This window comes from Amaranthus tricolor, chromosome 1 (genome assembly GCF_026212465.1).
Source record: "Amaranthus tricolor cultivar Red isolate AtriRed21 chromosome 1, ASM2621246v1, whole genome shotgun sequence".
Classification (NCBI taxonomy): Eukaryota; Viridiplantae; Streptophyta; class Magnoliopsida; order Caryophyllales; family Amaranthaceae; genus Amaranthus; species Amaranthus tricolor.
In genome coordinates this window covers 14,405,347-14,418,208 of record NC_080047.1, presented here as the reverse complement: position 1 = coordinate 14,418,208, position 12,862 = coordinate 14,405,347, and the positions used below count along the sequence as shown (strand labels likewise).

General features: G+C 29.0%; 1 pseudogene; it reads right to left on the bottom strand.

Annotated features, from left to right (window-relative positions):
• Positions 1 to 470: 470 nt before the first annotated feature.
• LOC130805130 (mannan endo-1,4-beta-mannosidase 2-like) lies at positions 471 to 4,946 on the bottom strand (annotated as a pseudogene).
• Between the last annotated feature and the right edge of the window lie 7,916 nt (positions 4,947 to 12,862).

Sequence of the window (12,862 nt, the reverse complement as noted above, 5' to 3'; positions counted from 1 at the left end):
TCAACATTCTTAATAACACATAATGTACATCAAATTTAACTAATTCAATATGCTCATCAACAACAATACTTCAAAAAACAACATAAAGCTATGAAAACAATTACACATTACCTTGAATAGTTATGGATGATTAAGAAGAGTGTTGATTCAAAGAACTAGTAACCTACATTTGCCAAAACAACCAAACTTCATCAAAACTCTAAATATATATATATATATATATATATATATATATATATATATATATATATATATATATATATATATATATATATATATATATATATATATATATATATATACACATATATATATACACACACATATATATATATATATATATATATATATATATATATATATATATATATATATATATATATATATATATATATATATATATATATATATATATATATATATATATATATATATATATATATATATATATCAATTGATAGATTCAAGGTAGTGTATTTGTGGATAGTGTCGAGTAGTATTGTGCTAGGGTTTTGAGAAATAGGAAAATAAAAAGGAAATGTAACTGCTGCGTATTTGTGCAGCTATCTGTTTGTAGTTATTAACTGCGAACAGGTCAAACAAAGTCAAAGGGCTGTTCGCAGTTAGTAACTGCGAACAACTATTTGTCTTTGTTGATCTGTTCGCAGTTACTAATTGCGAACAACTTCATATCTCAGGTTTAGAATTTTCACGCTTACTTTTGGAATAAGTTTAAAAGTTGAACTATTTCGTTATTTTTTTTCAGACTTTTTATCTTAATGTTTTTAAATTTTCCATGAGCTCGAGCACAGAGCCCCCATTTTGTAAGGCCCACTTTTTAGTCATTTAAGTAGTGCTACTTCTATTTTATTTTACTAAAAAGTATACCTAATTTACTTTAAGAAAACTAGAAAAGATGAGTGCTTTTATTGAACAATTATTCATCAAAATTATTATTATTGTTTAGTGGCCTCATTACGGCTCTAGTAATTTATATGGTAATATCAAAATCATTTAAAACTTACTCCAACTAGGCAACAGGAGATTCTCATTATTCACAATATGCATGGTGATACACTCGTACTCATAGCATGCCTCCATATTGACTTAATCCAAGTCTTATAAACTAGCCATCAAACATCTGCTATCCGACATGATACCATCAGCCGAGAAATACATCGCGTTAACGACAACCATAAGTAATATGTATCCATTTCCAGTTGTTAATCTGAAATGTGAATGTCGCAGGTCAATCATTTGCGCTACCCATCTAGTCGTCCTTACCTAGAACACACTTGGAGCGACAATGTTCGCTAAAGCATGAAAGGTACGATTTCACCGACTTCATAGACATAAGTTTCTTAAATTTCCTTGCAAGTTTGAACGTTGATGCAATAAAGCTAACCTGCATGATTGTTCGGTTATCAGGTCATAAGTGGGCTTCCTGTTCCACGGAATGATCCCAAAATCATCATGGAAATCATTCATTCCTTCGACAAAGAACTGCCATATTAATGAACCAGCACCCGATCCATTCTTTTTCGCAGACATGTAAAAGATATCATAAACAAGTTTGATGAGTCTATCTCTATGTGAAGGATCAAAGTCCTTGTTATCACTCGAGAGCCCAAATTCGGTCAACATTACAGGCTTTTTAATATGTTTATCGCCATCTTCAATATGAGATGACACCCATTTCTTGACGAACTTCAATTTATCTTCAAGATCATCCACAGTAAGCCTAAGAAAGCATAAAATGAAGAACATGACATATGGGCTGTTCAATGAACACGAATTGTTGTATGAGACAGTCTAACCAAGAGATGCACTTTATAGACGAGTTTAATAGCCCATCTCATACATATTTATACAGACTCTTTGTTTGAGTTCATCTCAGTAGCTCTGAAATACGGATTTATACTCACCACTGATCAGGATACATGTGAACAGAAGCAAAATCTATTGTCAGTATATCATTGTTGCGAAAAAAATCAGTCCCAATAGTACCGATGGGTTTAGAACCAACTTTGCATTCTTCAAACCAAAAAACCCGTCCAGGCCGATTGTGACTAGATGTTTCTCGTCAATAGCTTTCACAAATTCTGAGATTTCCTTGATCCAATCCTGCAATCTGATGTCATAGTCATGTTCAAATGATAAAGATAATCATTTGACGAAGCTAAACAAGTTTCGGTGCTGCAATCTAGATCGGGTTAAGCCAAATATAATTGAGGAAACCGAAACATTGATGTAGGGAGATTCAAGAACTCACTTGAAGAGTGTCACCCGAAGGGTCCGTCATGCAACGTGGTTCATTTATCAATTCCCAATCAAAGATTATAGGGTCATCCCGGTATTCAATTCCAGTAATGGTATTCGTCCTTGTAAACATTGTCTGGAAAAAAATTGGATGGAAAAAGATAATTAGAAGTCATTTGCTATTCTAAAATAATTTATTTGCATTTTGACTAATTCTAAGTAATTAATAAGAAAAATAAACTTATAACTCTAATTCAACATTCAAGGCTTTAGATTACATGGTTTTAGTGGCGGACTATTTCTGGGTTGATGACTATGACTATGAGCGGCTAACTTCGAAAACTAATCATTATAAATTCGGAAATTCTCCAAGGCTAATACCCAAAGAAATAGAGAATAAGGTATACTTTCTCCGTTCTGAAATATTTCTCCGTTCTGAAATACTCGCTACGTAACGGTTTTTGACACCATTCATCGTTCAAGCTTATTTTATATATTGCAACTAATGTGTAAGAAAAAATATAATTAAGATATCTTGTTGTCGTCTAATCGCAAATCACAATATTAAGTTTTTATAATTTTTATCAAAATAATACATTGGATTACGTAAAAGATCAAATATAGCAAGTATAGAGAAATGGAGGAAGTACCTTAATATAGTTTTTGAAATAGGTTTGGATAGATGGATCATAGAAGAAGGAATCATTGGAAGCACTTATTGCAATACCTTCTTGCCAAGCCCACTTTACATATTGAGTTTTTCCACCATAAGCTTGCAAATTGTTTACTAAACTCAAGATCAGTCTGATACCATTTCTTCTTGCTTCTGCAATCACATAATCCAAAGACTGCAGCAGATATCAGTTCTAAATTGACTTGTCAAATCATTCAACAACATGAACTATACACAATAGTACATCACAGTAAAAGAAAATTGAACACAATTACTTGTTCATTACCCTTTTCTTCTCTTTGTATGGTTGGTGGGGAGAGGGGATTTCTAATATTAACACCATATAATGACATAATTATTAACAAAGTGACGGCGACATTGAAATTGTGAGATGAAAAAAAGTGATGGAGACATTTTCATAAACGTAAATGTTTTAAAGTTAGGACAAACGGATGAAGGGAAATAGAGAATGTGGCAAAAATTTATGGGGACAGATGGAGTAATGTCATTGTCAAAGCACAAAGTCTTAACGGCCTGTTTGGTTATCAATACTAATTAATGGTAATAAAAATTATTTGTAATTTAAATTTTCATAATGTGTATGATGTTATTCCCATGATATTTTGTAAAAAAAAAATTTCACAATTTTCCATTATCCTTTAATTTCCGATGTTAATGAATTGGAATGACTTTTATTTAGAAAAAGAAATTATTAAAGCAGAAAAAACATAACTATTAAACTTGTCAAGTATTCCTACAAAAACGCACTAAATTTTCTTTAGTACCGATTACCAAACGGGCCGTAAAGGTATAAGAAAAAATTGCTTAAAATAATTACAAACACCAATGAGTATAAAGCCCTTGATGGTGAAATATCAATGATTAACCAGCACATCCATGATCTATAAATCAACTAAAATTGCCATCATTTAGAAAACTTTGCAAATTGAAAACAACCAACCAATCATGTAACTTCACAAGACAAATTCTTAAACAGAAAATCTAATAAAGCTCATAAATTACAACAATATAAAACAACAATCTACCTGAAATGCTTGCTCATCAAAAACACCAGGAGAAACCTGGAGAGCATGGTAAGTACCATCATTGAAAGCCCATGTTCTACACACAGTGAGCCCCATTTTGGATCCAGCTAGAAGCATTGCTTTCACTCTTGGCCTACTAAAACTATCAACTGCATGATCCATCAACCAATAAGAGTTCCAACCATTTATATAAAAAGGTTTTCCATCCAGCATAAATTGATTCCCAATCCTCTCAATAAAACTATACGTTGGCTCTTTTGCAACTCTAATTCTAAAATCACCACCAAGTGACATGTAAATGAATGTAATTAGTGTTGCCCCACCAACTAATGGCTAAAACCATCCATTGCGAGCAAACAATTTTTTTGTATAACTATAGGGCTTTTTCTTGCTGGTCATGCAAAATCTGGCAATCAAAATGACAAGAGATCCCCGAACTGAATATCTCTCAAAACCCAGATTCAAATGCTCAAATTGGACATGGCCACATCAATTTTAAGGCAATGTAAGGGGTTCAAACACTTCCAAAAACAAATCCCCAAAATCAATGTCGCACAAAACCCAGATTCAAATGCTCAAATTGGAAATGCCCAAATTAATTTTTCGCAATGCAAGGGGTTCAAACACTTCCAAAAACAAAACCCATAACAGGAAAAGGAAGGGTAAGTGAAGAAAACCTAGAAAATGCAGGAAGGAAGCAAGAAGAAATCAAATGCAATAGAATATGAAAAATTGGGATCTAAAAGGTGGGTATGAAATGTTAAAAAACAGGAATGCAGTCAGGAATATTGGCTTTGAGAAAAGACCAATTGATTCAGATTGGAAACGGAGGTAGATTTAATTTATAAAGAGAATAAATAAGGAAGATACCGACTGTTCTGTACCTAACGCTCTCATATGCAACAGAAAAACAGAATCCAGAAATGAAGGGAGACGTATGTCAGTGAAGGTGGGGGATGTTGGACGTCCTTTTTCAACTTCCAGTTTTAATTGCAAGCTTTTTTTTATAAATGATTTTTTTTTAATTTTTAGGAATTTTTCACTCCTAACTTGTTAGTTTATCAAAGTATTTTGTAAAAGATTTTTTAGTTCGATAAAAAATTACTTTCAAATACTAAATAAACAATTAACCACAAATTGTTGTCAGAGACGGTCTCTTCGAGAGACGCGTTAGATATATGGGCAATTTAGCCCAATTAATACAAACTAGTATAGAAACTCGTGCAACGCACGAATTTATGAATATGAAATATAAATATATAAAAATATACCATTAAAGAATAATGCAAGTATATATTATCGTAATTAATTTATTGAATCATGTTTTTTTCAAAGCAAAATTAAATAATGATTTTTAAAAAATTATTTATCAAATACATTTTATTCAATTAAATACTATATTAAATTCTATACGTTAGATATATAGAATTGCTAAAATATAATTATATAAATACTTTACCTAATTGTTCTTTACCTCATTCTTTACTTTTATCTTTATTTTTAGGTTTTTATACGTATTCTATTCATTCTATTTGTAAATTGCAGGTTTCTCCCTCTGGAGACCTTTGTCGAGCCGAAAGACTCTTTGACCGCACTCCCTCTATGGGTATGAGTTGCCGTCGTTCTTTCCTCCTCAGACCCTGACCATAGTTCTCCATGAGCGGAATACACTGGGTATGATGATAATGATGATCTTTAATTTTTTGAAAAAATCAAATTTTAAATTAGTTAAATATTTTCATGTAATCAACTATCATCCATTACAATAATTCCATTTGTCAAGGCTTCCTAAGTATGACGTTTATCATATTTCAGTATTTTTATTAGTATGTATGATATGATATGATACTTTACCTAATTTATCTTAAATTTTGAAAAAATCAAATTCTAAATTAGTTAAAATATTTTTCTTGTAATCAACTATCATCCACTAAAATAATTTCATTTGTCAAGGCTCCCTAAGGATGATATTTGTCATGTTCCAGCATTTTTATTAGTATGTATGATATGATATGATGATTACTCAATCACAAATTCTTGTGAGAGACGGTCTCTTTGAGAGACCATCTTTAATTGAGCAAACCCATTATATTTTTTTGAAATATTGTAAGTAGACATTAATATAATATATGTAGACATTTAAAATATTGTAAGTAGGCATTGAATTTATGATAAGTAGACATTAAAGATAATGTAAATGGACATTAAAAATACGATAAGTAGGCATTAAGTTTTAATGGATTGGGCCTAAAAGACGTCTCTCAAGAGATAGCTGTTACTCAATCAGGTCCTCTCTTGAGAGACCGTCTATAGTATAGACGCTTCTCAAAAGAGCCCAACCCATATCTCCCTTTTAAATTCTTTTTTTTTAAAAAAAAATTGCTACTTTCTTCAAAAAAAAAAAAAAAAAACAAAAAAACTGATCCTTTCTTCCCACGCGCGTGTATTATATTCGGGAATATGAAAAGTATAATCATTAACTGTCTCTTCCCCACGTTAATTTATCCCTTGAAAATGAAGGAATCAGTTTTTCATACTACAATGAAAGATTTAGTGCTTGAATTTGATTCTGGGTTTTCTTTTAAATAAAGCTTCATCAATGGCGGAAAACAATAATGTTGAAGAAGACAACAATATATATACAATTTAGGAGAGGTAATAAAAACTATTGTGGTTCTTCTAATTTTTTTTTTTAAATTAAGGTTCATCAATGATGGCAATCAGTAATGTTGATGAAGACAACTATGACTAATTTTTGGAGAACTGTAATAAAAACATTTGTGGTTATATATTTATATATTTGGGGATATAACCAAAATATAATTTGTATTATAACTGTGAACATTTGACATAGGTTGATATAGTTGGGAGTAAACATTATGTACTAACAATATATTTGGGATTATAATATAATATATTTGTCGTTATAACATAATATTTGAGGTTACTATATTCGGGGTTATAATAACTTATATTTAGGATTATAACATAAATATAATTGATATTATAACTGTAAACATTTGATATAGGTTGATGTAGTTGAGAGTATAACATTGTGTAGTCTGGGTTATATCATTTTTAGTTGGTTTTATAACATAATATAATTGGGAGTATAACATTGTTTAATGGGTGTTATAACATAGTTTAATTGGGATTACTACATAGTTTATTAGGGGTTATAACATAGTTCAATTATGATTATAACATTGTTTAGTTGAGGGTATAACATTATTTAGTTGGGATTATAACATTACTTTATAAATCCAAAATATTATAAACTACGCACAATTATAAACACAAATATAATCTACTATAAACCCATATATACAATATTATAAATCCAGATACACACTATTATACTTCCAACATAATCACAAATATGAATACAAAACAATACGACAAATAACACTATTATAAATTCAAATACACAATATTATAAATCCAAATACATAATATTATAAATCCAAATACACATTATTATAAATCCAAATGCACATTATTATAATTCCAACATAATCCCAAAATATGAATACGTAACAATACGACAAATACACACTATTATAACCCAAACACACATTATTATAAATCCAAATACACAATATAATAATTCCAACTACTATAAGCCCTTTGTTTGAGTAGATTATCAGCCACCTTTGACTATTGAGTATTATCATTTTGATCCTTAGAACAAACCTTTTTGATCTTCTTTGCAAATACAAAAGCCAAAAACAAACAAATTTAACCCCTCCCAAAAAATGAAAGCTTTAAAAACGAAAATGGAGAAGATGAAGCATAAATATATATCTTTGATGGAATTGCAAATGTTGAAGATCGAAAATGAAAACACAACTAGAAAAGAAAAAACATAAAATACATACCTTTGATGAGAATCGCAAATGGTGAAGATGAGAAAGAGAAACTGAAGCATGAAAATGAAAAGCTTGAATATCAAAAATGAAGATTGTAAGAGCAAAATTCAAAGAAAGAGATAATGTTTTGGGAAGTTTAGTGGTTTGTCAGACAAGAGATTGAACAATGGAAAATTAAAGTTGAAAAATTATTGGGGAGTGATTAAGAAACTACGTATCAGAATCAGTTTTCATTTTTTAAAAATTTTTTTAAAAAATTTGAAATATAGGCCAGCCCATATATTGAGAGGTCTATACTATAGACCGTATCAACTAAGAATTTGTGTTACTCAATTAGGTTTGTTAGCTTTTTTTTCAATGTTTTTGGCTTGTTTTCAAGTGAGTTCTTGTTTTAATCAAATTAATGCAAACTAGCATTAGTTTGAACAAATTAGTATAAAAACTTGTGCAATGCATGAAACGAAAATATTATTATTAAGATATAGATTTGTTATAATTTTTAAACAATGATATAATTATATTTTATGATTATCAAATTGAAGTTTATGTTTTAAACTTTTATAATCAATATAATTATATTTTAACAATTCGATAGATATATTTTTTCCCTTTAAACATATATTACTTTGCCCTTTTGAATTAGTGGCATAGAGAAATTGAATATTTGTAAAAGAATGTGGATAAGGATCGGAGCTGCTGTTTATTTTTCTTCTTATTAATTTGAATAAATTTTTACTGTTTTTTTTCAATCAATCAATTAATCAATATAGTAGAAATATGATAAAATATAATATCAAGTTATAGAATAAAATAAATTTTATCTTTCTTTAGTTCAATAAATATAGAAGTAGCAATTAATCAGTTTAATTGTTCCATATGGCAAATCTTTTTAAGGATGTCATGTGCAATTTTCCAATCTGTTTACTTAATTGTATGCTGGAATACACGGACACGTCCCTGGACTAGCGTGTCCCGTGTCGGACACGGACACACGAAAATCCGTGTCCGACACGCCAAATGAAGTGTCCAATATTTTTATATTTTTTCGGACACGCGGACACGGAAGGGACACGACAAGCAGTCAAGGACACGTTTTTTTTTTAAAAAAAAAAAATAATAAATTTTCTTTTTTTCTCTTCTTTCACTGCCACCACATGTGAGCGCCACTAGCATCGCCGCCTTCTCCTTCAATATGTGCGCCACAACCACTACTGACATCCTCACCTTCTCTGCTCCTCTACTCATGCATTTAGGCCAACGCAGCAGGCCACAAACCACGCACCACCATTTGTTGCCCCAAACTGCACCACAATCACTTAAAATTTGTAAATTACTTATGTTGATTGGTTAGTATTATTATGTTCATCACTAATTCTTAAATGAGACGGTCTCACATATATACTTTTTGTCTTAAAGTGATCACTTATAACATTTAAATGATTACTTACAATTTTAAATGAGAAGATTCTATTTGTATTGGTATGGCGGATCTTTCTCTCGATGAGCCCGAGTTGGAAACTACTTTTGTAGCGGAGGATGATGATGGATGTCATATGGATAATGTGTGATGATCAAACTTAAATTTACCTATTTATTTGGTTTTCTTTGATTTGGTTTGTATGACTATTTTTAAAAACTCATGTTGTTTATTTGATACTTATTTGCATTTTATGTGAGTTTTGTGTTTTTAAAGTGTTTATTTACATATATCAAATGAAAGATTGTAAAATTATCTTTAATTTGATATATTTATTATATTACCATATTCGTGTCCCCGTGTCCGTCATTTTTAAGTTGGCGTTTTCCCGTACTCGTGTCGTGTCCGTGTCCGTGTCCGTTTTAGTGCAACCTAGATGATATCCCTCTAAACCAGTGGCGGATCCAGGGTTTGGAGTCCCAAGGGCACCAACTAATAGACGAAATTTCGGCAAAGTTTCATTTGTAAAAGTAACAACTATTTTACCCTTACTAGCTAAAATTTTAAATACGACATACCATAAAAGAAATCGAACAAAATAAATCAACTGGCCTAATTAAAAAATGAGATAAAATAAATAAATAAGACAAAATTACTAAAATGAGGGAGTATTTATCATAAAGACTTTAGTATTAATTTTACACTTTTACTCTTACGAATAGAAAAGTCTACTTTGAATTTTTCTAAAAAGACGCCTAAAAACACGTAACCTCATAGGCTCTAAGGTAGCTCCGCCATTGCTCTAAACAGTTAATTCATTTAAAATTTAAAAGTCAATAAAACAACACTTTTAACCAGTCTGTTAAGCTAATTAACTAAAAGACCAACCCTCAACAATCATTTATCAAATAGACAAAATCTTTAATTGAGTTGAGCCTACATTATATAATTCCCCACTTTAGTAAAAAGATAATGCTTCCATGAAAACGATTACTCAATCTGTAATTAGGACAATCGTAACTCCCTCCAGCTTTTAAAGTTTGCTCCGTTTCAACAAGGTTTTACATAAAATGATTAAGGGTCATGTTTATAGTGACGGAGCAAATAATTATTAAGGCTTTTAATATATATATATATATATATATATATATATATATATATATATATATATATATATATATATATATATATATATATATAATAGTAAGGATATTTTTTATTAAAAATTGTGACAATTATAAATGGACGAAAAGAGTATTAGTTATCTAATACCTCCTCTTGTTGAAATTAATAATTATGCCTTTAATTTTCAAGTTATTCAATGTTTTACTTTGATTTTTAATTTCTTTGAGTGTATAAAATTAAAATTATAAAAATTGATGCTACCTTCATTCTGAAATATTTGTTAAACAAATATTTTTTTAGTAATATTTATTATTCAAACTTATTTTTTATATTGCACCTAATTTGTAAGAAAAAATATAATTAAAGGGAATTTTGTTTCAATCTTTTAATTGTTTATTTTTATATAATATCAAATGTTTTAAATTTATAGTTATGCATTACTCAAGATTTTTTTTATATTTTTTTATAGTTAGATATTACTCAAGATTTAAACTATCAAAATAACATATTAAATTGCATAATAAAATACAATGTAACAAGTATAATAAAAAATATATATATTATTTTAATATACAAATGTCAAAATAAGTGTACAAGAAGTATTAATGGACCCAACATTACCTTGAAAAAACATGAACCCAAAATAGGAATAGAAAGGGATCACTTTCACCTATTTAACATTTTCATATTCATTACCTATTCACCTTTTATGGCACCTTTTATGACAAATAAATTTTCATATCCACATCTGCCCACAAGCCACGTAGATATTATATTACCATCCCTGCTCATCCATGCCCACCCTAGCAAAAGTTCTTACATAGAGAGTACACATTGTCATCAATTAGTAAGGGTAAAGTTGGCTATCGTCCAGGATCCTAAATTTTTTGGGACCCAAAAAAATATTTTCATGTATAATATTGTTGATATTAACTTGAATTAAATTTAAATATAATCTATATTTTTTGCTATGAAATATGAGTTATTTGAATTTTTTTTATAAACTAGTTTAAATATTAACAATAGAAAACAAAAATATTATTATATTACTTATTACACCTTAAATTTTTACGGATTCTTTTTATTTTTGTCTGGGGGCCAAAAATTAGCCAGACAACCTTATTCAAACAACAGCAACCCAAAAGTACATTGCATAAAAGATGAATATACTAGATTTTTGTATTGACCTAATCCCAGTCCACCATACATAAATCAACAATCCCAAGTAGGTTCAACTTAACGTATACGGTATAATATATTACCTTCTGTAATCTATTATTTTATTTACTATATTTGATTTTTTTTACGCAATTTAATATATTATTTTAATTATTTATATATTAAAATAAAGATATCTAAAAATTATTAAAAATTTGTATTACGAAAATATGTGATTAGAAAATTTAAAGAAGATTTCAATTAATTATATTTTTTCTTATATATTAGGTGTAATATATAATTTTATTTGGAAATTGACTTTTGATTATTATAATTTTATTTGGAAAGTGACTTTTGGTTATTATAATTTTATGGGAAGGAAGAATTGAAATGTTTCCTTTCATTGAATATGTGTATGTACTTAGAAATTTGGAAAACAAACCACTAGTTAAATTAGAAGTGAATGACACAACAAAGACAAATGATGTCATTAAGTCAAAGTTAATCGCTTATCAGATGGTGATAATGCCAAATATTCCACTTTATTTGCTCTCTTTTTTACTTATATAGTGTATTTACATGCCATTTTATTGTCTATCCGTTGTACTTTTATGCTTGTTTTGTCATAAGTGGTGAATAAAATTCAAATTCAATGATAGCATAATTATGATAAAAATTTTTAATTAAAATTTTTAAAATATCATAGATATACATGTTAAAAATTAATGTTTTGACTTCCACCCTAAAAAAATATTTTATAATCTATTTTGACATATTTTCATATCGGGACATTAATTTTCCAAATCACGAATTAATTAGAACAATAAGAGACAAAAATTACACATAAAGTGTGTAGCTTAACTGGTCATGAGTGTCCCACAAATGTTTCAATACAAAAGGTCTTAAATCAATCCTACAAACAACGAATTTTTTACAAAATTTTGGTGTCCTCACATGCGGGCATGGAAATTATTTGGATTCGCTCTTGTCTGTTTTGCGAGCTAATCTATGAATTTGAATATATGAATAATGATGAATGGTAATAGTTCCTTTCAAACAATTTTAAGTATAAGGATAAGGAAAAGGATTTTGAAATATAAATAGTGATGAAAATAGTAGTTTCATCCAAACTTTTTAAGTATAAGGATAAAAATAAGAATAATAATAGGAAAAATTATCGTGAATAATATAACCTTTTGTTAATTTCCCTACAATAATACCAACTATTGAGTAACCATAAATAATACCAACTTAAAGGGGTGTTTTCGTAGAAAATTCCTAACATGTTAAAAATTAAACTATAGGTGAATTATAA